This window comes from Leptodactylus fuscus, chromosome 3, assembly GCF_031893055.1.
Source record: "Leptodactylus fuscus isolate aLepFus1 chromosome 3, aLepFus1.hap2, whole genome shotgun sequence".
NCBI lineage: Eukaryota > Metazoa > Chordata > Amphibia > Anura > Leptodactylidae > Leptodactylus > Leptodactylus fuscus.
In genome coordinates, this window is record NC_134267.1 from 46,036,957 (window position 1) to 46,058,001 (window position 21,045).

Below are 21,045 nucleotides of genomic sequence, written 5' to 3' on the forward strand. Positions count from 1 at the left end.
ACTTTGTTGTATTAGCATGTATTCAGCAAAATCTTTGGAACAAAATCGCAATTTCTGTAAACCGCTTGTTGGCACACCCATCCAGCAAAACATTGCACCAGGATGGCCGAGTGGTTAAGGCGTTGGACTTAAGAACCAATGGATATATATCCGCGTGGGTTCAAACCCCACTCCTGGTAACGCTTTTTGTTTCAAATGGCACTGATGAAAATGTCTCACAATCAACTTTGTTGTATTAGAATGTATTCAGCAAAAACTTTGGAACAAAATCGCACTTTCTGTAAACCGCTTGTTGGCACACCCATCCAGCAAAACATTGCACCAGGATGGCCGAGTGGTTAAGGCGTTGGACTTAAGATCCAATGGATATATGTCCGCGTGGGTTCAAACCCCACTCCTGGTAATACTTTTTGTTTCAAATGGCAATGATGAGAGTGTCTCAAAATCGACTTTGTTGTATTAGCAAGTATTCAGCAAAATCTTTGGAACAAAATCGCACTTTCTGTAACCCGCTTGTCGGCACACCCATTCAGCAAACTGCCGCACCAGGATGGCCGAGTGGTTAAGGCGTTGGGCTTAAGATCCAATGGATATGTATCCGCGTGGGTTAGAACCCCACTCCTGGTATGAGTTTTAACTTCAGACTTCTTGAAATACTCTCTAAATGGAGCAAGATCTTCTTCTAAGGTAACACAGTCTTTCTGTGTCCTCATCACCAATGTTCCATGACAAGATGTAGTGTCAGAACGCCCAATTATTCCAAGCAGTTTCGGCAGCTTCACCAAAAGAAAAGAAATCCTAGTGGAAGTTTTCCCAAATTAGTGTGATTGTGCCGCCGCAGAGATGTAGAAGATTCTGTATTAATGCACTTACGTAGATTCTGAAACACTTTTATCATTGCCTATTGAAAGAAGTAAAATTAGCAAGAGTGGGATTTGAACCCACCAGGATATATTAAAATTGGAAAAGGTTGGGCATGGCTTAGGAAAAAGAGGGCTTGGCTTGATAGAAAAGGGGCTTGGCCTAAGATACATCCCAATATACCATAACATTGCTGCACAATTTTGGAGCAAAAATAGGTGGTGTAAACTTAGACTAGACACTCTAAAGATTTTCCAAATTCATCATTCAGCTTTAGACAGTTTGATAAATCCGGGACAGTTTTAAACGATCTCATCTAAGTTTGCAATGTTTTACTATTAGGCAGTATTAGCAAATATGCCCCAGAGTCTTTTGGAGAGGTTCCATTGTGTTCGATAACTGACGGAAATTATCGCATCTAGTTGGATTTCAAAATGTTTTCAAGTTTGTAGACACGTGGTTTTTCAGAAAAGGAGACGTAATTTAAATGGGCCAATGTTCTGTTGCAAAATGTTGACCCAAATTAGGCCAATTAAAAGGTGGTATCAACTTAGACTGGACAGGATAAAGATTCACTAGATTTATCATTCAGCATCTAATGCATTCTCAGTCTACCTGCCTAAGTGTACACTGTCTGACTAGCAATAATTCTGAAACTGTATATGCAAAATATGCAAGACTATTGCATGAAATTTAAGTGAATGCTATAATTGATGTGGTGCCTGATCTACTTCTTTTGTACAATGACTATCAAAAAACGAATTTCACTAGTCTAAACTTAGAAAAAAAATTAGAGCTGCGTTTGCATTAAATGTCAATTCTGAGCAACAATTTTTTTTTTGGCATCCCACCAGGATGGCCGAGTGGTTAAGGCGTTGGACTTAAGATCCAATGGATATATATCCGCGTGGGTTCAAACCCCACTCCTGGTAACGCTTTTTGTTTCAAATGGCACTGATGAGAATGTCTCACAATCAACTTTGTTGTATTAGAATGTATTCAGCAAAAACTTTGGAACAAAATCGCACTTTCTGTAAACCGCTTGTTGGCACACCCATCCAGCAAAATTTTGCACCAGGATGGCCGAGTGGTTAAGGCGTTGGACTTAAGATCCAATGGATATATATCCGCGTGGGTTCAAACCCCACTCCTTGTAACGCTTTTTGTTTCAAATGGCACTGATGAGAATGTCTCACAATCAACTTTGTTGTATTAGCATGTATTCAGCAAAAACTTTGGAACAAAATCGCACTTTCTGTAAACCGCTTGTTGGCACACCCATCCAGCAAAACGTTGCACCAGGATGGCCGAGTGGTTAAGGCGTTGGACTTAAGATCCAATGGATATATGTCCGCGTGGGTTCAAACCCCACTCCTGGTAATACTTTTTGTTTCAAATGGCAATGATGAGAGTGTCTCAAAATCGACTTTGTTGTATTAGCAAGTATTCAGCAAAATCTTTGGAACAAAATCGCACTTTCTGTAACCCGCTTGTCGGCACACCCATTCAGCACACTGCTGCACCAGGATGGCCGAGTGGTTAAGGCGTTGGGCTTAAGATCCAATGGATATGTATCCGCGTGGGTTCGAACCCCACTCCTGGTATGAGTTTTAACTTCAGACTTCTTGAAATACTCTCTAAATGGAGCAAGATCTTCTTCTAAGGTAACACAGTCTTTCTGTGTCCTCATCACCAATGTTCCATGACAAGATGTAGTGTCAGAACGCCCAATTATTCCAGGCAGCTTCACCAAAAGAAAAGAAATCCTAGCGGAAGTTTTCCCAAATTAGTGTGATTGTGCCGCCGCAGAGATGTAGAAGATTCTGTATTAATGCACTTACGTAGATTCTGAAACACTTTTATCATTGCCTATTGAAAGAAGTAAAATTAGCTAGAGTGGGATTTGAACCCACCAGGATATATTAAAATTGGAAAAGGTTGGGCATGGCTTAGGAAAAAGAGGGCTTGGCTTGATAGAAAAGGGGCTTGGCCTAAGATACATCCCAATATACCATAACATTGCTGCACAATTTTGGAGCAAAAATAGGTGGTGTAAACTTAGACTAGACACCCTAAAGATTTTCCAAATTCATCATTCAGCTTTAGACAGTTTGATAAATCCGGGACAGTTTTAAACGATCTCATCTAAGTTTGCAATGTTTTACTATTAGGCAGTATTAGCAAATATGCCCCAGAGTCTTTTGGAGAGGTTCCATTGTGTTCGATAACTGACGGAAATTGTCGCATCTAGTTGGATTTCAAAATGTTTTCAAGTTTGTAGACACGTGGTTTTTCAGAAAAGGAGACGTAATTTAAATGGGCCAATGTTCTGTTGCAACATGTTGACCCAAATTAGGCCAATTAAAAGGTGGTATCAACTTAGACTGGACAGTATAAAGATTCACTAGATTTATCATTCAGCATCTAGTGCATTCTCAGTCTACCTGCCTAAGTGTACACTGTCTGACTAGCAATAATTCTGTAACTGTATATGCAAAATATGCAAGACTATTGCATGAAATTTAAGTGAATGCTATAATTGATGTGGTGCCTGATCTACTTCTTTTGTACAATGACTATCAAAAAACGAATTTCACTAGTCTAAACTTAGAAAAAAAATTAGTGCTGCGTTTGCATTAAATGTCAATTCTGAGCAACAATTTTTTTTTTGGCATCCCACCAGGATGGCCGAGTGGTTAAGGCGTTGGACTTAAGATCCAATGGATATATATCCGCGTGGGTTCAAACCCCACTCCTGGTAACGCTTTTTGTTTCAAATGGCACTGATGAGAATGTCTCACAATCAACTTTGTTGTATTAGCATGTATTCAGCAAAAACTTTGGAACAAAATCGCACTTTCTGAAAACCGCTTGTTGGCACACCCATGCAGCAAAACCTTGCACCAGGATGGCCGAGTGGTTAAGGCGTTGGACTTAAGATCCAATGGATATATATCCGCGTGGGTTCAAACCCCACTCCTGGTAACGCTTTTTGTTTCAAATGGCACTGATGAGAATGTCTCACAATCAACTTTGTTGTATTAGAATGTATTCAGCAAAAACTTTGGAACAAAATCGCACTTTCTGTAAACCGCTTGTTGGCACACCCATCCAGCAAAACGTTGCACTAGGATGACCGAGAGGTCAAGGTGTTGGACTTAAGATCCAATGGTTATATATCTGCGTGGGTTCAAACCCCACTCCTGGTAACGCTTTTTGTTTCAAATGGCACTGATGAGAATGTCTCACAATCAACTTTGTTGTATTAGCATGTATTCAGCAAAAACTTTGGAACAAAATCGCACTTTCTGTAAACCGCTTGTTGGCACACCCATCCAGCAAAATGTTGCACCAGGATGGCCGAGTGGTTAAGGCGTTGGACTTAAGATCCAATGGATATATGTCCGCGTGGGTTCAAACCCCACTCCTGGTAATACTTTTTGTTTCAAATGGCAATGATGAGAGTGTCTCAAAATCGACTTTGTTGTATTAGCAAGTATTCAGCAAAATCTTTGGAACAAAATCGCACTTTCTGTAACCCGCTTGTCGGCACACCCATTCAGCAAACTGCCGCACCAGGATGGCCGAGTGGTTAAGGCGTTGGGCTTAAGATCCAATGAATATATATCCTCGTGGGTTTGAACCCCACTCTTGGTATGAGTTTTAACTTCAGACTTCTTGAAATACTCTCTAAATGGAGCAAGATCTTCTTCTAAGGTAACACAGTCTTTCTGTGTCCTCATCACCAATGTTCCATGACAAGATGTAGTGTCAGAACACCCAATTATTCCAAGCAGTTTCGGCAGCTTCACCAAAAGAAAAGAAATCCTAGCGGAAGTTTTCCCAAATTAGTGTGATTGTGCCGCCGCAGAGATGTAGAAGATTCTGTATTAATGCACTTACGTAGATTCTGAAACACTTTTATCATTGCCTATTGAAAGAAGTAAAATTAGCAAGAGTGGGATTTGAACCCACCAGGATATATTAAAATTGGAAAAGGTTGGGCATGGCTTAGGAAAAAGAGGGCTTGGCTTGATAGAAAAGGGGCTTGGCCTAAGATACATCCCAATATACCATAACATTGCTGCACAATTTTGGAGCAAAAATAGGTGGTGTAAACTTAGACTAGACACTCTAAAGATTTTCCAAATTCATCATTCAGCTTTAGACAGTTTGATAAATCCGGGACAGTTTTAAACGATCTCATCTAAGTTTGCAATGTTTTACTATTAGGCAGTATTAGCAAATATGCCCCAGAGTCTTTTGGAGAGGTTCCATTGTGTTCGATAACTGACGGAAATTGTCGCATCTAGTTGGATTTCAAAATGTTTTCAAGTTTGTAGACACGTGGTTTTTCAGAAAAGGAGACGTAATTTAAATGGGCCAATGTTCTGTTGCAAAATGTTGACCCAAATTAGGCCAATTAAAAGGTGGTATCAACTTAGACTGGACAGGATAAAGATTCACTCGATTTATCATTCAGCATCTAATGCATTCTCAGTCTACCTGCCTAAGTGTACACTATCTGACTAGCAATAATTCTGAAACTGTATATGCAAAATATGCAAGACTATTGCATGAAATTTAAGTGAATGCTATAATTGATGTGGTGCCTGATCTACTTCTTTTGTACAATGACTATCAAAAAACGAATTTCACTAGTCTAAACTTAGAAAAAAAATTAGAGCTGCGTTTGCATTAAATGTCAATTCTGAGCAACAATTTTTTTTTTGGCATCCCACCAGGATGGCCGAGTGGTTAAGGCGTTGGGCTTAAGATCCAATGGATATATATCCGCGTGGGTTCAAACCCCACTCCTGGTAACGCTTTTTGTTTCAAATGGCACTGATGAGAATGTCTCACAATCAATTTTGTTGTATTAGAATGTATTCAGCAAAAACTTTGGAACAAAATCGCACTTTCTGTAAACCGCTTGTTGGCACACCCATCCAGCAAAACGTTGCACCAGGATGGCCGAGTGGTTAAGGCGTTGGACTTAAGATCCAATGGATATATATCCGCGTGGGTTCAAACCCCACTCCTGGTAACGCTTTTTGTTTCAAATGGCACTGATGAGAATGTCTCACAATCAACTTTGTTGTATTAGCATGTATTCAGCAAAATCTTTGGAACAAAATCGCAATTTCTGTAAACCGCTTGTTGGCACACCCATCCAGCAAAACATTGCACCAGGATGGCCGAGTGGTTAAGGCGTTGGACTTAAGAACCAATGGATATATATCCGCGTGGGTTCAAACCCCACTCCTGGTAACGCTTTTTGTTTCAAATGGCACTGATGAGAATGTCTCACAATCAACTTTGTTGTATTAGAATGTATTCAGCAAAAACTTTGGAACAAAATCGCACTTTCTGTAAACCGCTTGTTGGCACACCCATCCAGCAAAACATTGCACCAGGATGGCCGAGTGGTTAAGGCGTTGGACTTAAGATCCAATGGATATATGTCCGCGTGGGTTCAAACCCCACTCCTGGTAATACTTTTTGTTTCAAATGGCAATGATGAGAGTGTCTCAAAGTCGACTTTGTTGTATTAGCAAGTATTCAGCAAAATCTTTGGAACAAAATCGCACTTTCTGTAACCCGCTTGTCGGCACACCCATTCAGCAAACTGCCGCACCAGGATGGCCGAGTGGTTAAGGCGTTGGGCTTAAGATCCAATGGATATGTATCCGCGTGGGTTAGAACCCCACTCCTGGTATGAGTTTTAACTTCAGACTTCTTGAAATACTCTCTAAATGGAGCAAGATCTTCTTCTAAGGTAACACAGTCTTTCTGTGTCCTCATCACCAATGTTCCATGACAAGATGTAGTGTCAGAACGCCCAATTATTCCAAGCAGTTTCGGCAGCTTCACCAAAAGAAAAGAAATCCTAGTGGAAGTTTTCCCAAATTAGTGTGATTGTGCCGCCGCAGAGATGTAGAAGATTCTGTATTAATGCACTTACGTAGATTCTGAAACACTTTTATCATTGCCTATTGAAAGAAGTAAAATTAGCAAGAGTGGGATTTGAACCCACCAGGATATATTAAAATTGGAAAAGGTTGGGCATGGCTTAGGAAAAAGAGGGCTTGGCTTGATAGAAAAGGGGCTTGGCCTAAGATACATCCCAATATACCATAACATTGCTGCACAATTTTGGAGCAAAAATAGGTGGTGTAAACTTAGACTAGACACTCTAAAGATTTTCCAAATTCATCATTCAGCTTTAGACAGTTTGATAAATCCGGGACAGTTTTAAACGATCTCATCTAAGTTTGCAATGTTTTACTATTAGGCAGTATTAGCAAATATGCCCCAGAGTCTTTTGGAGAGGTTCCATTGTGTTCGATAACTGACGGAAATTATCGCATCTAGTTGGATTTCAAAATGTTTTCAAGTTTGTAGACACGTGGTTTTTCAGAAAAGGAGACGTAATTTAAATGGGCCAATGTTCTGTTGCAAAATGTTGACCCAAATTAGGCCAATTAAAAGGTGGTATCAACTTAGACTGGACAGGATAAAGATTCACTAGATTTATCATTCAGCATCTAATGCATTCTCAGTCTACCTGCCTAAGTGTACACTGTCTGACTAGCAATAATTCTGAAACTGTATATGCAAAATATGCAAGACTATTGCATGAAATTTAAGTGAATGCTATAATTGATGTGGTGCCTGATCTACTTCTTTTGTACAATGACTATCAAAAAACGAATTTCACTAGTCTAAACTTAGAAAAAAAATTAGAGCTGCGTTTGCATTAAATGTCAATTCTGAGCAACAATTTTTTTTTTGGCATCCCACCAGGATGGCCGAGTGGTTAAGGCGTTGGACTTAAGATCCAATGGATATATATCCGCGTGGGTTCAAACCCCACTCCTGGTAACGCTTTTTGTTTCAAATGGCACTGATGAGAATGTCTCACAATCAACTTTGTTGTATTAGAATGTATTCAGCAAAAACTTTGGAACAAAATCGCACTTTCTGTAAACCGCTTGTTGGCACACCCATCCAGCAAAACGTTGCACCAGGATGGCCGAGTGGTTAAGGCGTTGGACTTAAGATCCAATGGATATATATCCGCGTTGGTTCAAACCCCACTCCTGGTAAAGCTTTTTGTTTCAAATGGCACTGATAAGAATGTCTCACAATCAACTTTGTTGTATTAGCATGTATTCAGCAAAAACTTTGGAACAAAATCGCACTTTCTGTAAACCGCTTGTTGGCACACCCATCCAGCAAAACGTTGCACCAGGATGGCCGAGTGGTTAAGGCGTTGGACTTAAGATCCAATGGATATATGTCCGCGTGGGTTCAAACCCCACTCCTGGTATTACTTTTTGTTTCAAATGGCAATGATGAGAGTGTCTCACAATCAACTTTGTTGTATTAGAATGTATTCAGCAAAAACTTTGGAACAAAATCGCACTTTCTGTAAACCGCTTGTTGGCACACCCATCCAGCAAAATGTTGCACCAGGATGGCCGAGTGGTTAAGGCGTTGGACTTAAGATCCAATGGATATATGTCCGCGTGGGTTCAAACCCCACTCCTGGTAATAATTTTTGTTTCAAATGGCAATGATGAGAGTGTCTCAAAATCGACTTTGTTGTATTAGCAAGTATTCAGCAAAATCTTTGGAACAAAATCGCACTTTCTGTAACCCGCTTGTCGGCACACCCATTCAGCAAACTGCCGCACCAGGATGGCCGAGTGGTTAAGGCGTTGGACTTAAGATCCAATGGATATATATCCGCGTGGGTTCAAACCCCACTCCTGGTAACGCTTTTTGTTTCAAAAGGCACTGATGAGAATGTCTCACAATCAACTTTGTTGTATTAGCATGTATTCAGCAAAAACTTTGGAACAAAATCGCACTTTCTGTAAACCGCTTGTTGGCACACCCATACAGCAAAACGTTGCACCAGGATGGCCGAGTGGTAAAGGCGTTGGACTTAAGATCCAATGGATATATGTCCGCGTGGGTTCAAACCCCACTCCTGGTAATACTTTTTGTTTCAAATGGCAATGATGAGAGTGTCTCAAAATCGACTTTGTTGTATTAGCAAGTATTCAGCAAAATCTTTGGAACAAAATCGCACTTTCTGTAACCCGCTTGTCGGCACACCCATTCAGCAAACTGCCGCACCAGGATGGCCGAGTGGTTAAGGCATTGGGCTTAAGATCCAATGGATATGTATCCACGTTGGTTCGAACCCCACTCCTGGTATGAGTTTTAACTTCAGACTTCTTGAAATACTCTCTAAATGGAGCAAGATCTTCTTCTAAGGTAACACAGTCTTTCTGTGTCCTCATCACCAATGTTCCATGACAAGATGTAGTGTCAGAACGCCCAATTATTCCAAGCAGTTTCGGCAGCTTCACCAAAAGAAAAGAAATCCTAGCGGAAGTTTTCCCAAATTAGTGTGATTGTGTCGCCGCAGAGATGTAGAAGATTCTGTATTAATGCACTTACGTAGATTCTGAAACACTTTTATCATTGCCTATTGAAAGAAGTAAAATTAGCAAGAGTGGGATTTGAACCCACCAGGATATATTAAAATTGGAAAAGGTTGGGCATGGCTTAGGAAAAAGAGGGCTTGGCTTGATAGAAAAGGGGCTTGGCCTAAGATACATCCCAATATACCATAACATTGCTGCACAATTTTGGAGCAAAAATAGGTGGTGTAAACTTAGACTAGACACTCTAAAGATTTTCCAAATTCATCATTCAGCTTTAGACAGTTTGATAAATCCGGGACAGTTTTAAACGATCTCATCTAAGTTTGCAATGTTTTACTATTAGGCAGTATTAGCAAATATGCCCCAGAGTCTTTTGGAGAGGTTCCATTGTGTTCGATAACTGACGGAAATTGTCGCATCTAGTTGGATTTCAAAATGTTTTCAAGTTTGTAGACACGTGGTTTTTCAGAAAAGGGGACGTAATTTAAATGGGCCAATGTTCTGTTGCAACATGTTGACCCAAATTAGGCCAATTAAAAGGTGGTATCAACTTAGACTGGACAGTATAAAGATTCACTAGATTTATCATTCAGCATCTAGTGCATTCTCAGTCTACCTGCCTAAGTGTACACTGTCTGACTAGCAATAATTCTGAAACTGTATATGCAAAATATGCAAGACTATTGCATGAAATTTAAGTGAATGCTATAATTGATGTGGTGCCTGATCTACTTCTTTTGTACAATGACTATCAAAAAACGAATTTCACTAGTCTAAACTTAGAAAAAAAATTAGTGCTGCGTTTGCATTAAATGTCAATTCTGAGCAACAATTTTTTTTTTGGCATCCCACCAGGATGGCCGAGTGGTTTAGGCGTTGGACTTAAGATCCAATGGATATATATCCGCGTGGGTTCAAACCCCACTCCTGGTAACGCTTTTTGTTTCAAATGGCACTGATGAGAATGTCTCACAATCAACTTTGTTGTATTAGAATGTATTCAGCAAAAACTTTGGAACAAAATCGCACTTTCTGTAAACCGCTTGTTGGCACACCCATCCAGCAAAACGTTGCACTAGGATGACCGAGAGGTTAAGGCGTTGAACTTAAGATCCAATGTATATATATCTGCGTGGGTTCAAACCCCACTCCTGGTAATGCTTTTTGTTTCAAATGGCACTGATGAGAATGTCTCACAATCAACTTTGTTGTATTAGCATGTATTCAGCAAAAACTTTGGAACAAAATCGCACTTTCTGTAAACCGCTTGTTGGCACACCCATCCATCAAAACGTTGCACCAGGATGGCCGAGTGGTTAAGGCGTTGGACTTAAGATCCAATGGATATATGTCCGCGTGGGTTCAAACCCCACTCCTGGTAATACTTTTTGTTTCAAATGGCAATGATGAGAGTGTCTCAAAATCGACTTTGTTGTATTAGCAAGTATTCAGCAAAATCTTTGGAACAAAATCGCACTTTCTGTAACCCGCTTGTCGGCACACCCATTCAGCAAACTGCCGCACCAGGATGGCCGAGTGGTTAAGGCGTTGGGCTTAAGATCCAATGAATATGTATCCGCGTGGGTTCGAACCCCACTCCTGGTATGAGTTTTAACTTCAGACTTCTTGAAATACTCTCTAAATGGAGCAAGATCTTCTTCTAAGGTAACACAGTCTTTCTGTGTCCTCATCACCAATGTTCCATGACAAGATGTAGTGTCAGAACGCCCAATTATTCCAAGCAGTTTCGGCAGCTTCACCAAAAGAAAAGAAATCCTAGCGGAAGTTTTCCCAAATTAGTGTGATTGTGCCGCCGCAGAGATGTAGAAGATTCTGTATTAATGCACTTACGTAGATTCTGAAACACTTTTATCATTGCCTATTGAAAGAAGTAAAATTAGCAAGAGTGGGATTTGAACCCACCAGGATATATTAAAATTGGAAAAGGTTGGGCGTGGCTTAGGAAAAAGAGGGCTTGGCTTGATAGAAAAGGGGCTTGGCCTAAGATACATCCCAATATACCATAACATTGCTGCACAATTTTGGAGCAAAAATAGGTGGTGTAAACTTAGACTAGACACTCTAAAGATTTTCCAAATTCATCATTCAGCTTTAGACAGTTTGATAAATCCGGGACAGTTTTAAACGATCTCATCTAAGTTTGCAATGTTTTACTATTAGGCAGTATTAGCAAATATGCCCCAGAGTCTTTTGGAGAGGTTCCATTGTGTTCGATAACTGACGGAAATTGTCGCATCTAGTTGGATTTCAAAATGTTTTCAAGTTTGTAGACACGTGGTTTTTCAGAAAAGGAGACGTAATTTAAATGGGCCAATGTTCTGTTGCAAAATGTTGACCCAAATTAGGCCAATTAAAAGGTGGTATCAAGTTAGACTGGACAGTATAAAGATTTACTAGATTTATCATTCAGCATCTAATGCATTCTCAGTCTACCTGCCTAAGTGTACACTGTCTGACTAGCAATAATTCTGAAACTGTATATGCAAAATATGCAAGACTATTGCATGAAATTTAAGTGAATGCTATAATTGATGTGGTGCCTGATCTACTTCTTTTGTACAATGACTATCAAAAAACGAATTTCACTAGTCTAAACTTAGAAAAAAAATTAGAGCTGCGTTTGCATTAAATGTCAATTCTGAGCAACAATTTTTTTTTGGCATCCCACCAGGATGGCCGAGTGGTTAAGGCGTTGGACTTAAGATCCAATGGATATATATCCGCGTGGGTTGAAACCCCACTCCTGGTAACGCTTTTTGTTTCAAATGGCACTGATGAGAATGTCTCACAATCAACTTTGTTGTATTAGAATGTATTCAGCAAAAACTTTGGAACAAAATCGCACTTTCTGTAAACCGCTTGTTGGCACACCCATCCAGCAAAACGTTGCACTAGGATGACCGAAAGGTCAAGGTGTTGGACTTAAGATCCAATGGTTATATATCTGCGTGGGTTCAAACCCCACTCCTGGTAACGCTTTTTGTTTCAAATGGCACTGATGAGAATGTCTCACAATCAACTTTGTTGTATTAGCATGTATTCAGCAAAAACTTTGGAACAAAATCGCACTTTCTGTAAACCGCTTGTTGGCACACCCATCCAGCAAAATGTTGCACCAGGATGGCCGAGTGGTTAAGGCGTTGGACTTAAGATCCAATGGATATATGTCCGCGTGGGTTCAAACCCCACTCCTGGTAATACTTTTTGTTTCAAATGGCAATGATGAGAGTGTCTCAAAATCGACTTTGTTGTATTAGCAAGTATTCAGCAAAATCTTTGGAACAAAATCGCACTTTCTGTAACCCGCTTGTCGGCACACCCATTCAGCAAACTGCCGCACCAGGATGGCCGAGTGGTTAAGGCGTTGGGCTTAAGATCCAATGAATATATATCCTCGTGGGTTTGAACCCCACTCTTGGTATGAGTTTTAACTTCAGACTTCTTGAAATACTCTCTAAATGGAGCAAGATCTTCTTCTAAGGTAACACAGTCTTTCTGTGTCCTCATCACCAATGTTCCATGACAAGATGTAGTGTCAGAACACCCAATTATTCCAAGCAGTTTTGGCAGCTTCACCAAAAGAAAAGAAATCCTAGCGGAAGTTTTCCCAAATTAGTGTGATTGTGCCGCCGCAGAGATGTAGAAGATTCTGTATTAATGCACTTACGTAGATTCTGAAACACTTTTATCATTGCCTATTGAAAGAAGTAAAATTAGCAAGAGTGGGATTTGAACCCACCAGGATATATTAAAATTGGAAAAGGTTGGGCATGGCTTAGGAAAAAGAGGGCTTGGCTTGATAGAAAAGGGGCTTGGCCTAAGATACATCCCAATATACCATAACATTGCTGCACAATTTTGGAGCAAAAATAGGTGGTGTAAACTTAGACTAGACACTCTAAAGATTTTCCAAATTCATCATTCAGCTTTAGACAGTTTGATAAATCCGGGACAGTTTTAAACGATCTCATCTAAGTTTGCAATGTTTTACTATTAGGCAGTATTAGCAAATATGCCCCAGAGTCTTTTGGAGAGGTTCCATTGTGTTCGATAACTGACGGAAATTGTCGCATCTAGTTGGATTTCAAAATGTTTTCAAGTTTGTAGACACGTGGTTTTTCAGAAAAGGAGACGTAATTTAAATGGGCCAATGTTCTGTTGCAAAATGTTGACCCAAATTAGGCCAATTAAAAGGTGGTATCAACTTAGACTGGACAGGATAAAGATTCACTCGATTTATCATTCAGCATCTAATGCATTCTCAGTCTACCTGCCTAAGTGTACACTATCTGACTAGCAATAATTCTGAAACTGTATATGCAAAATATGCAAGACTATTGCATGAAATTTAAGTGAATGCTATAATTGATGTGGTGCCTGATCTACTTCTTTTGTACAATGACTATCAAAAAACGAATTTCACTAGTCTAAACTTAGAAAAAAAATTAGAGCTGCGTTTGCATTAAATGTCAATTCTGAGCAACAATTTTTTTTTTGGCATCCCACCAGGATGGCCGAGTGGTTAAGGCGTTGGACTTAAGATCCAATGGATATATATCCGCGTGGGTTCAAACCCCACTCCTGGTAACGCTTTTTGTTTCAAATGGCACTGATGAGAATGTCTCACAATCAACTTTGTTGTATTAGAATGTATTCAGCAAAAACTTTGGAACAAAATCGCACTTTCTGTAAACCGCTTGTTGGCACACCCATCCAGCAAAACGTTGCACCAGGATGGCCGAGTGGTTAAGGCGTTGGACTTAAGATCCAATGGATATATATCCGCGTGGGTTCAAACCCCACTCCTGGTAACGCTTTTTGTTTCAAATGGCACTGATGAGAATGTCTCACAATCAACTTTGTTGTATTAGCATGTATTCAGCAAAATCTTTGGAACAAAATCGCAATTTCTGTAAACCGCTTGTTGGCACACCCATCCAGCAAAACATTGCACCAGGATGGCCGAGTGGTTAAGGCGTTGGACTTAAGAACCAATGGATATATATCCGCGTGGGTTCAAACCCCACTCCTGGTAACGCTTTTTGTTTCAAATGGCACTGATGAGAATGTCTCACAATCAACTTTGTTGTATTAGAATGTATTCAGCAAAAACTTTGGAACAAAATCGCACTTTCTGTAAACCGCTTGTTGGCACACCCATCCAGCAAAACGTTGCACCAGGATGGCCGAGTGGTTAAGGCGTTGGACTTAAGATCCAATGGATATATGTCCGCGTGGGTTCAAACCCCACTCCTGGTAATACTTTTTGTTTCAAATGGCAATGATGAGAGTGTCTCAAAATCGACTTTGTTGTATTAGCAAGTATTCAGCAAAATCTTTGGAACAAAATCGCACTTTCTGTAACCCGCTTGTCGGCACACCCATTCAGCAAACTGCCGCACCAGGATGGCCGAGTGGTTAAGGCGTTGGGCTTAAGATCCAATGGATATGTATCCGCGTGGGTTAGAACCCCACTCCTGGTATGAGTTTTAACTTCAGACTTCTTGAAATACTCTCTAAATGGAGCAAGATCTTCTTCTAAGGTAACACAGTCTTTCTGTGTCCTCATCACCAATGTTCCATGACAAGATGTAGTGTCAGAACGCCCAATTATTCCAAGCAGTTTCGGCAGCTTCACCAAAAGAAAAGAAATCCTAGTGGAAGTTTTCCCAAATTAGTGTGATTGTGCCGCCGCAGAGATGTAGAAGATTCTGTATTAATGCACTTACGTAGATTCTGAAACACTTTTATCATTGCCTATTTAAAGAAGTAAAAATAGCAAGAGTGGGATTTGAACCCACCAGGATATATTAAAATTGGAAAAGGTTGGGCATGGCTTAGGAAAAAGAGGGCTTGGCTTGATAGAAAAGGGGCTTGGCCTAAGATACATCCCAATATACCATAACATTGCTGCACAATTTTGGAGCAAAAATAGGTGGTGTAAACTTAGACTAGACACTCTAAAGATTTTCCAAATTCATCATTCAGCTTTAGACAGTTTGATAAATCCGGGACAGTTTTAAACGATCTCATCTAAGTTTGCAATGTTTTACTATTAGGCAGTATTAGCAAATATGCCCCAGAGTCTTTTGGAGAGGTTCCATTGTGTTCGATAACTGACGGAAATTGTCGCATCTAGTTGGATTTCAAAATGTTTTCAAGTTTGTAGACACGTGGTTTTTCAGAAAAGGAGACGTAATTTAAATGGGCCAATGTTCTGTTGCAAAATGTTGACCCAAATTAGGCCAATTAAAAGGTGGTATCAAGTTAGACTGGACAGTATAAAGATTTACTAGATTTATCATTCAGCATCTAATGCATTCTCAGTCTACCTGCCTAAGTGTACACTGTCTGACTAGCAATAATTCTGAAACTGTATATGCAAAATATGCAAGACTATTGCATGAAATTTAAGTGAATTCTATAATTGATGTGGTGCCTGATCTACTTCTTTTGTACAATGACTATCAAAAAACGAATTTCACTAGTCTAAACTTAGAAAAAAAATTAGAGCTGCGTTTGCATTAAATGTCAATTCTGAGCAACAATTTTTTTTTTGGCATCCCACCAGGATGGCCGAGTGGTTAAGGCGTTGGACTTAAGATCCAATGGATATATATCCGCGTGGGTTCAAACCCCACTCCTGGTAACGCTTTTTGTTTCAAATGGCACTGATGAGAATGTCTCACAATCAACTTTGTTGTATTAGAATGTATTCAGCAAAAACTTTGGAACAAAATCGCACTTTCTGTAAACCGCTTGTTGGCACACCCATCCAGAAAAACGTTGCACCAGGATGGCCGAGTGGTTAAGGCGTTGGATTTAAGATCCAATGGATATATATCCGCGTTGGTTCAAACCCCACTCCTGGTAAAGCTTTTTGTTTCAAATGGCACTGATAAGAATGTCTCACAATCAACTTTGTTGTATTAGCATGTATTCAGCAAAAACTTTGGAACAAAATCGCACTTTCTGTAAACCGCTTGTTGGCACACCCATCCAGCAAAACGTTGCACCAGGATGGCCGAGTGGTTAAGGCGTTGGACTTAAGATCCAATGGATATATGTCCGCGTGGGTTCAAACCCCACTCCTGGTATTACTTTTTGTTTCAAATGGCAATGATGAGAGTGTCTCACAATCAACTTTGTTGTATTAGAATGTATTCAGCAAAAACTTTGGAACAAAATCGCACTTTCTGTAAACCGCTTGTTGGCACACCCATCCAGCAAAATGTTGCACCAGGATGGCCGAGTGGTTAAGGCGTTGGACTTAAGATCCAATGGATATATGTCCGCGTGGGTTCAAACCCCACTCCTGGTAATAATTTTTGTTTCAAATGGCAATGATGAGAGTGTCTCAAAATCGACTTTGTTGTATTAGCAAGTATTCAGCAAAATCTTTGGAACAAAATCGCACTTTCTGTAACCCGCTTGTCGGCACACCCATTCAGCAAACTGCCGCACCAGGATGGCCGAGTGGTTAAGGCGTTGGACTTAAGATCCAATGGATATATATCCGCGTGGGTTCAAACCCCACTCCTGGTAACGCTTTTTGTTTCAAATGGCACTGATGAGAATGTCTCATAATCAACTTTGTTGTATTAGCATGTATTCAGCAAAAACTTTGGAACAAAATCGCACTTTCTGTAAACCGCTTGTTGGCACACCCATACAGCAAAACGTTGCACCAGGATGGCCGAGTGGTAAAGGCGTTGGACTTAAGATCCAATGGATATATGTCCGCGTGGGTTCAAACCCCACTCCTGGTAATACTTTTTGTTTCAAATGGCAATGATGAGAGTGTCTCAAAATCGACTTTGTTGTATTAGCAAGTATTCAGCAAAATCTTTGGAACAAAATCGCACTTTCTGTAACCCGCTTGTCGGCACACCCATTCAGCAAACTGCCGCACCAGGATGGCCGAGTGGTTAAGGCGTTGGGCTTAAGATCCAATGGATATGTATCCACGTTGGTTCGAACCCCACTCCTGGTATGAGTTTTAACTTCAGACTTCTTGAAATACTCTCTAAATGGAGCAAGATCTTCTTCTAAGGTAACACAGTCTTTCTGTGTCCTCATCACCAATGTTCCATGACAAGGTGTAGTGTCAGAACGCCCAATTATTCCAAGCAGTTTCGGCAGCTTCACCAAAAGAAAAGAAATCCTAGCGGAAGTTTTCCCAAATTAGTGTGATTGTGCCGCCGCAGAGATGTAGAAGATTCTGTATTAATGCACTTACGTAGATTCTGAAACACTTTTATCATTGCCTATTGAAAGAAGTAAAATTAGCAAGAGTGGGATTTGAACCCACCAGGATATATTAAAATTGGAAAAGGTTGGGCATGGCTTAGGAAAAAGAGGGCTTGGCTTGATAGAAAAGGGGCTTGGCCTAAGATACATCCCAATATACCATAACATTGCTGCACAATTTTGGAGCAAAAATAGGTGGTGTAAACTTAGACTAGACACTCTAAAGATTTTCCAAATTCATCATTCAGCTTTAGACAGTTTGATAAATCCGGGACAGTTTTAAACGATCTCATCTAAGTTTGCAATGTTTTACTATTAGGCAGTATTAGCAAATATGCCCCAGAGTCTTTTGGAGAGGTTCCATTGTGTTCGATAACTGACGGAAATTGTCGCATCTAGTTGGATTTCAAAATGTTTTCAAGTTTGTAGACACGTGGTTTTTCAGAAAAGGAGACGTAATTTAAATGGGCCAATGTTCTGTTGCAAAATGTTGACCCAAATTAGGCCAATTAAAAGGTGGTATCAACTTAGACTGGACAGGATAAAGATTCACTAGATTTATCATTCAGCATCTAATGCATTCTCAGTCTACCTGCCTAAGTGTACACTGTCTGACTAGCAATAATTCTGAAACTGTATATGCAAAATATGCAAGACTATTGCATGAAATTTAAGTGAATGCTATAATTGATGTGGTGCCTGATCTACTTCTTTTGTACAATGACTATCAAAAAACGAATTTCACTAGTCTAAACTTAGAAAAAAAATTAGAGCTGCGTTTGCATTAAATGTCAATTCTGAGCAACAATTTTTGTTTGGCATCCCACCAGGATGGCCGAGTGGTTAAGGCGTTGGACTTAAGATCCAATGGATATATATCCGCGTGGGTTCAAACCCCACTCCTGGTAATGCTTTTTGTTTCAAATGGCACTGATGAGAATGTCTCACAATCAACTTTGTTGTATTAGAATGTATTCAGCAAAAACTTTGGAACAAAATCGCACTTTCTGTAAACCGCTTGTTGGCACACCCATCCAGCAAAACGTTGCACCAGGATGGCCGAGTGGTTAAGGCGTTGGACTTAAGATCCAATGGATATATATCCGCGTTGGTTCAAACCCCACTCCTGGTAAAGCTTTTTGTTTCAAATGGCACTGATAAGAATGTCTCACAATCAACTTTGTTGTATTAGCATGTATTCAGCAAAAACTTTGGAACAAAATCGCACTTTCTGTAAACCGCTTGTTGGCACACCCATCCAGCAAAACGTTGCACCAGGATGGCCGAGTGGTTAAGGCGTTGGACTTAAGATTCAATGGATATATGTCCGCGTGGGTTCAAACCCCACTCCTGGTATTACTTTTTGTTTCAAATGGCAATGATGAGAGTGTCTCAAAATTGACTTTGTTGTATTAGCAAGTATTCAGCAAAATCTTTGGAACAAAATCGCACTTTCTGTAACACGCTTGTCGGCACACCCATTCAGCAAACTGCCGCACCAGGATGGCCGAGTGGTTAAGGCGTTGGGCTTAAGATCCAATGGATATGTATCCGCGTGGGTTCGAACCCCACTCCTGGTATGAGTTTTAACTTCAGACTTCTTGAAATACTCTCTAAATGGAGCAAGATCTTCTTCTAAGGTAACACAGTTTTTCTGTGTCCTCATCACCAATGTTCCATGACAAGATGTAGTGTCAGAACGCCCAATTATTCCAAGCAGTTTCGGCAGCTTCACCAAAAGAAAAGAAATCCTAGCGGAAGTTTTCCCAAATTAGTGTGATTGTGCTGCCGCAGAGATGTAGAAGATTCTGTATTACTGCACTTACGTAGATTCTGAAACACTTTTATCATTGCCTATTGAAAGAAGTAAAATTAGCAAGAGTGGGATTTGAACCCACCAGGATATATTAAAATTGGAAAAGGTTGGGCATGGCTTAGGAAAAAGAGGGCTTGGCTTGATAGAAAAGGGGCTTGGCCTAAGATACATCCCAATATACCATAACATTGCTGCACAATTGTGGAGCAAAAATAGGTGGTGTAAACTTAGACTAGACACTCTAAAGATTTTCCAAATTCATCATTCAGCTTTAGACAGTTTGATAAATCCGGGACAGTTTTAAACGATCTCATCTAAGTTTGCAATGTTTTACTATTAGGCAGTATTAGCAAATATGCCCCAGAGTCTTTTGGAGAGGTTCCATTGTGTTCGATAACTGACGGAAATTGTCGCATCTAGTTGGATTTCAAAATGTTTTCAAGTTTGTAGACACGTGGTTTTTCAGAAAAGGAGACGTAATTTAAATGGGCCAATGTTCTGTTGCAACATGTTGACCCAAATTAGGCCAATTAAAAGGTGGTATCAACTTAGACTGGACAGTATAAAGATTCACTAGATTTATCATTCAGCATCTAGTGCATTCTCAGTCTACCTGCCTAAGTGTACACTGTCTGACTAGCAATAATTCTGAAACTGTATATGCAAAATATGCAAGACTATTGCATGAAATTTAAGTGAATGCTATAATTGATGTGGTGCCTGATCTACTTCTTTTGTACAATGACTATCAAAAAACGAATTTCACTAGTCTAAACTTAGAAAAAAAATTAGAGCTGCGTTTGCATTAAATGTCAATTCTGAGCAACAACTTTTTTTTTGGCATCCCACCAGGATGGCTGAGTGGTTAAGGCGTTGGACTTAAGATCCAATGGATATATATCCGCGTGGGTTCAAACCCCACTCCTGGTAACGCTTTTTGTTTCAAATGGCACTGATGAGAATGTCTCACAATCAACTTTGTTGTATTAGAATGTATTCAGCAAAAACTTTGGAACAAAATCGCACTTTCTGTAAACCGCTTGTTGGCACACCCATCCAGCAAAACGTTGCACTAGGATGACCGAGTGGTTAAGGCGTTGGACTTAAGATCCAATGGATATATATCTGCGTTGGTACAAGCCCCACTCCTGGTAATGCTTTTTGTTTCAAATGGCACTGATGAGAATGTCTCACAATCAACTTTGTTCTATTAGCATGTATTCAGCTAAAACTTTGGAACAAAATCGCACTTTCTGTAAACCGCTTGTTGGCACACCCATCCAGCAAAACGTTGCACCAGGATGGCCGAGTGGTTAAGGAGTTGGATTTAAGATCCAATGGATATATGTCCGCGTGGGTTCAAACCCCACTCCTGGTAATACTTTTTGTTTCAAATGGCAATGATGAGAGTGTCTCAAAATCGACTTTGTTGTATTAGCAAGTATTCAGCAAAATCTTTGGAACAAAATCGCACTTCCTGTAACCCGCTTGTCGGCACACCCATTCAGCCAACTGCCGCACTAGGATGGCCGAGTGGTTAAGGCGTTGGGCTTAAGATCCAATAGATATGTATCCGCGTGGGTTTGAACCCCACTCCTGGTATGAGTTTTAACTTCAGACTTCTTGAAATACTCT

The 21,045-nt window shown here is 40.2% G+C and overlaps 50 non-coding genes across 50 annotated transcripts; all 50 read left to right on the forward strand.

Annotated features, from left to right (window-relative positions):
• The first annotated feature begins 96 nt into the window (after positions 1–96).
• TRNAL-UAA (transfer RNA leucine (anticodon UAA)) lies at positions 97–179 on the forward strand. Its single transcript has one exon. It is a non-coding gene; the product is annotated as a tRNA-Leu (tRNA).
• Positions 180–320: 141 nt separating this feature from the next.
• On the forward strand, positions 321–403 carry TRNAL-UAA (transfer RNA leucine (anticodon UAA)). The gene has a single exon. It is a non-coding gene; the product is annotated as a tRNA-Leu (tRNA).
• A 141-nt stretch (positions 404–544) lies between these two features.
• Positions 545–627, forward strand: TRNAL-UAA (transfer RNA leucine (anticodon UAA)). The gene has a single exon. It is a non-coding gene; the product is annotated as a tRNA-Leu (tRNA).
• A 1,083-nt stretch (positions 628–1,710) lies between these two features.
• On the forward strand, positions 1,711–1,793 carry TRNAL-UAA (transfer RNA leucine (anticodon UAA)). Its single transcript has one exon. It is a non-coding gene; the product is annotated as a tRNA-Leu (tRNA).
• Positions 1,794–1,934: 141 nt separating this feature from the next.
• Positions 1,935–2,017, forward strand: TRNAL-UAA (transfer RNA leucine (anticodon UAA)). The gene has a single exon. It is a non-coding gene; the product is annotated as a tRNA-Leu (tRNA).
• Positions 2,018–2,158: 141 nt separating this feature from the next.
• Positions 2,159–2,241, forward strand: TRNAL-UAA (transfer RNA leucine (anticodon UAA)). The gene has a single exon. It is a non-coding gene; the product is annotated as a tRNA-Leu (tRNA).
• A 141-nt stretch (positions 2,242–2,382) lies between these two features.
• Positions 2,383–2,465, forward strand: TRNAL-UAA (transfer RNA leucine (anticodon UAA)). The gene has a single exon. It is a non-coding gene; the product is annotated as a tRNA-Leu (tRNA).
• A 1,074-nt stretch (positions 2,466–3,539) lies between these two features.
• Positions 3,540–3,622, forward strand: TRNAL-UAA (transfer RNA leucine (anticodon UAA)). Its single transcript has one exon. It is a non-coding gene; the product is annotated as a tRNA-Leu (tRNA).
• A 141-nt stretch (positions 3,623–3,763) lies between these two features.
• Positions 3,764–3,846, forward strand: TRNAL-UAA (transfer RNA leucine (anticodon UAA)). The gene has a single exon. It is a non-coding gene; the product is annotated as a tRNA-Leu (tRNA).
• A 141-nt stretch (positions 3,847–3,987) lies between these two features.
• On the forward strand, positions 3,988–4,070 carry TRNAL-UAA (transfer RNA leucine (anticodon UAA)). Its single transcript has one exon. It is a non-coding gene; the product is annotated as a tRNA-Leu (tRNA).
• Positions 4,071–4,211: 141 nt separating this feature from the next.
• TRNAL-UAA (transfer RNA leucine (anticodon UAA)) lies at positions 4,212–4,294 on the forward strand. Its single transcript has one exon. It is a non-coding gene; the product is annotated as a tRNA-Leu (tRNA).
• Positions 4,295–4,435: 141 nt separating this feature from the next.
• TRNAL-UAA (transfer RNA leucine (anticodon UAA)) lies at positions 4,436–4,518 on the forward strand. Its single transcript has one exon. It is a non-coding gene; the product is annotated as a tRNA-Leu (tRNA).
• A 1,083-nt stretch (positions 4,519–5,601) lies between these two features.
• On the forward strand, positions 5,602–5,684 carry TRNAL-UAA (transfer RNA leucine (anticodon UAA)). Its single transcript has one exon. It is a non-coding gene; the product is annotated as a tRNA-Leu (tRNA).
• A 141-nt stretch (positions 5,685–5,825) lies between these two features.
• Positions 5,826–5,908, forward strand: TRNAL-UAA (transfer RNA leucine (anticodon UAA)). Its single transcript has one exon. It is a non-coding gene; the product is annotated as a tRNA-Leu (tRNA).
• A 141-nt stretch (positions 5,909–6,049) lies between these two features.
• Positions 6,050–6,132, forward strand: TRNAL-UAA (transfer RNA leucine (anticodon UAA)). Its single transcript has one exon. It is a non-coding gene; the product is annotated as a tRNA-Leu (tRNA).
• A 141-nt stretch (positions 6,133–6,273) lies between these two features.
• TRNAL-UAA (transfer RNA leucine (anticodon UAA)) lies at positions 6,274–6,356 on the forward strand. The gene has a single exon. It is a non-coding gene; the product is annotated as a tRNA-Leu (tRNA).
• Positions 6,357–6,497: 141 nt separating this feature from the next.
• Positions 6,498–6,580, forward strand: TRNAL-UAA (transfer RNA leucine (anticodon UAA)). Its single transcript has one exon. It is a non-coding gene; the product is annotated as a tRNA-Leu (tRNA).
• A 1,083-nt stretch (positions 6,581–7,663) lies between these two features.
• Positions 7,664–7,746, forward strand: TRNAL-UAA (transfer RNA leucine (anticodon UAA)). Its single transcript has one exon. It is a non-coding gene; the product is annotated as a tRNA-Leu (tRNA).
• A 141-nt stretch (positions 7,747–7,887) lies between these two features.
• Positions 7,888–7,970, forward strand: TRNAL-UAA (transfer RNA leucine (anticodon UAA)). Its single transcript has one exon. It is a non-coding gene; the product is annotated as a tRNA-Leu (tRNA).
• Positions 7,971–8,111: 141 nt separating this feature from the next.
• TRNAL-UAA (transfer RNA leucine (anticodon UAA)) lies at positions 8,112–8,194 on the forward strand. The gene has a single exon. It is a non-coding gene; the product is annotated as a tRNA-Leu (tRNA).
• Positions 8,195–8,335: 141 nt separating this feature from the next.
• TRNAL-UAA (transfer RNA leucine (anticodon UAA)) lies at positions 8,336–8,418 on the forward strand. The gene has a single exon. It is a non-coding gene; the product is annotated as a tRNA-Leu (tRNA).
• A 141-nt stretch (positions 8,419–8,559) lies between these two features.
• On the forward strand, positions 8,560–8,642 carry TRNAL-UAA (transfer RNA leucine (anticodon UAA)). The gene has a single exon. It is a non-coding gene; the product is annotated as a tRNA-Leu (tRNA).
• Positions 8,643–8,783: 141 nt separating this feature from the next.
• On the forward strand, positions 8,784–8,866 carry TRNAL-UAA (transfer RNA leucine (anticodon UAA)). Its single transcript has one exon. It is a non-coding gene; the product is annotated as a tRNA-Leu (tRNA).
• A 141-nt stretch (positions 8,867–9,007) lies between these two features.
• Positions 9,008–9,090, forward strand: TRNAL-UAA (transfer RNA leucine (anticodon UAA)). The gene has a single exon. It is a non-coding gene; the product is annotated as a tRNA-Leu (tRNA).
• A 1,083-nt stretch (positions 9,091–10,173) lies between these two features.
• TRNAL-UAA (transfer RNA leucine (anticodon UAA)) lies at positions 10,174–10,256 on the forward strand. The gene has a single exon. It is a non-coding gene; the product is annotated as a tRNA-Leu (tRNA).
• A 365-nt stretch (positions 10,257–10,621) lies between these two features.
• Positions 10,622–10,704, forward strand: TRNAL-UAA (transfer RNA leucine (anticodon UAA)). The gene has a single exon. It is a non-coding gene; the product is annotated as a tRNA-Leu (tRNA).
• A 141-nt stretch (positions 10,705–10,845) lies between these two features.
• TRNAL-UAA (transfer RNA leucine (anticodon UAA)) lies at positions 10,846–10,928 on the forward strand. Its single transcript has one exon. It is a non-coding gene; the product is annotated as a tRNA-Leu (tRNA).
• Positions 10,929–12,010: 1,082 nt separating this feature from the next.
• TRNAL-UAA (transfer RNA leucine (anticodon UAA)) lies at positions 12,011–12,093 on the forward strand. The gene has a single exon. It is a non-coding gene; the product is annotated as a tRNA-Leu (tRNA).
• Positions 12,094–12,234: 141 nt separating this feature from the next.
• Positions 12,235–12,317, forward strand: TRNAL-UAA (transfer RNA leucine (anticodon UAA)). Its single transcript has one exon. It is a non-coding gene; the product is annotated as a tRNA-Leu (tRNA).
• A 141-nt stretch (positions 12,318–12,458) lies between these two features.
• Positions 12,459–12,541, forward strand: TRNAL-UAA (transfer RNA leucine (anticodon UAA)). Its single transcript has one exon. It is a non-coding gene; the product is annotated as a tRNA-Leu (tRNA).
• Positions 12,542–12,682: 141 nt separating this feature from the next.
• TRNAL-UAA (transfer RNA leucine (anticodon UAA)) lies at positions 12,683–12,765 on the forward strand. The gene has a single exon. It is a non-coding gene; the product is annotated as a tRNA-Leu (tRNA).
• Positions 12,766–13,848: 1,083 nt separating this feature from the next.
• TRNAL-UAA (transfer RNA leucine (anticodon UAA)) lies at positions 13,849–13,931 on the forward strand. Its single transcript has one exon. It is a non-coding gene; the product is annotated as a tRNA-Leu (tRNA).
• Positions 13,932–14,072: 141 nt separating this feature from the next.
• Positions 14,073–14,155, forward strand: TRNAL-UAA (transfer RNA leucine (anticodon UAA)). The gene has a single exon. It is a non-coding gene; the product is annotated as a tRNA-Leu (tRNA).
• A 141-nt stretch (positions 14,156–14,296) lies between these two features.
• On the forward strand, positions 14,297–14,379 carry TRNAL-UAA (transfer RNA leucine (anticodon UAA)). Its single transcript has one exon. It is a non-coding gene; the product is annotated as a tRNA-Leu (tRNA).
• Positions 14,380–14,520: 141 nt separating this feature from the next.
• TRNAL-UAA (transfer RNA leucine (anticodon UAA)) lies at positions 14,521–14,603 on the forward strand. The gene has a single exon. It is a non-coding gene; the product is annotated as a tRNA-Leu (tRNA).
• Positions 14,604–14,744: 141 nt separating this feature from the next.
• TRNAL-UAA (transfer RNA leucine (anticodon UAA)) lies at positions 14,745–14,827 on the forward strand. Its single transcript has one exon. It is a non-coding gene; the product is annotated as a tRNA-Leu (tRNA).
• A 1,083-nt stretch (positions 14,828–15,910) lies between these two features.
• Positions 15,911–15,993, forward strand: TRNAL-UAA (transfer RNA leucine (anticodon UAA)). The gene has a single exon. It is a non-coding gene; the product is annotated as a tRNA-Leu (tRNA).
• A 141-nt stretch (positions 15,994–16,134) lies between these two features.
• Positions 16,135–16,217, forward strand: TRNAL-UAA (transfer RNA leucine (anticodon UAA)). The gene has a single exon. It is a non-coding gene; the product is annotated as a tRNA-Leu (tRNA).
• Positions 16,218–16,358: 141 nt separating this feature from the next.
• On the forward strand, positions 16,359–16,441 carry TRNAL-UAA (transfer RNA leucine (anticodon UAA)). Its single transcript has one exon. It is a non-coding gene; the product is annotated as a tRNA-Leu (tRNA).
• Positions 16,442–16,582: 141 nt separating this feature from the next.
• TRNAL-UAA (transfer RNA leucine (anticodon UAA)) lies at positions 16,583–16,665 on the forward strand. The gene has a single exon. It is a non-coding gene; the product is annotated as a tRNA-Leu (tRNA).
• A 141-nt stretch (positions 16,666–16,806) lies between these two features.
• TRNAL-UAA (transfer RNA leucine (anticodon UAA)) lies at positions 16,807–16,889 on the forward strand. Its single transcript has one exon. It is a non-coding gene; the product is annotated as a tRNA-Leu (tRNA).
• A 141-nt stretch (positions 16,890–17,030) lies between these two features.
• Positions 17,031–17,113, forward strand: TRNAL-UAA (transfer RNA leucine (anticodon UAA)). The gene has a single exon. It is a non-coding gene; the product is annotated as a tRNA-Leu (tRNA).
• A 141-nt stretch (positions 17,114–17,254) lies between these two features.
• On the forward strand, positions 17,255–17,337 carry TRNAL-UAA (transfer RNA leucine (anticodon UAA)). Its single transcript has one exon. It is a non-coding gene; the product is annotated as a tRNA-Leu (tRNA).
• A 1,082-nt stretch (positions 17,338–18,419) lies between these two features.
• TRNAL-UAA (transfer RNA leucine (anticodon UAA)) lies at positions 18,420–18,502 on the forward strand. The gene has a single exon. It is a non-coding gene; the product is annotated as a tRNA-Leu (tRNA).
• Positions 18,503–18,643: 141 nt separating this feature from the next.
• On the forward strand, positions 18,644–18,726 carry TRNAL-UAA (transfer RNA leucine (anticodon UAA)). The gene has a single exon. It is a non-coding gene; the product is annotated as a tRNA-Leu (tRNA).
• Positions 18,727–18,867: 141 nt separating this feature from the next.
• TRNAL-UAA (transfer RNA leucine (anticodon UAA)) lies at positions 18,868–18,950 on the forward strand. The gene has a single exon. It is a non-coding gene; the product is annotated as a tRNA-Leu (tRNA).
• A 141-nt stretch (positions 18,951–19,091) lies between these two features.
• Positions 19,092–19,174, forward strand: TRNAL-UAA (transfer RNA leucine (anticodon UAA)). Its single transcript has one exon. It is a non-coding gene; the product is annotated as a tRNA-Leu (tRNA).
• Positions 19,175–20,257: 1,083 nt separating this feature from the next.
• TRNAL-UAA (transfer RNA leucine (anticodon UAA)) lies at positions 20,258–20,340 on the forward strand. Its single transcript has one exon. It is a non-coding gene; the product is annotated as a tRNA-Leu (tRNA).
• A 365-nt stretch (positions 20,341–20,705) lies between these two features.
• Positions 20,706–20,788, forward strand: TRNAL-UAA (transfer RNA leucine (anticodon UAA)). Its single transcript has one exon. It is a non-coding gene; the product is annotated as a tRNA-Leu (tRNA).
• Positions 20,789–20,929: 141 nt separating this feature from the next.
• Positions 20,930–21,012, forward strand: TRNAL-UAA (transfer RNA leucine (anticodon UAA)). Its single transcript has one exon. It is a non-coding gene; the product is annotated as a tRNA-Leu (tRNA).
• Positions 21,013–21,045: the final 33 nt, after the last annotated feature.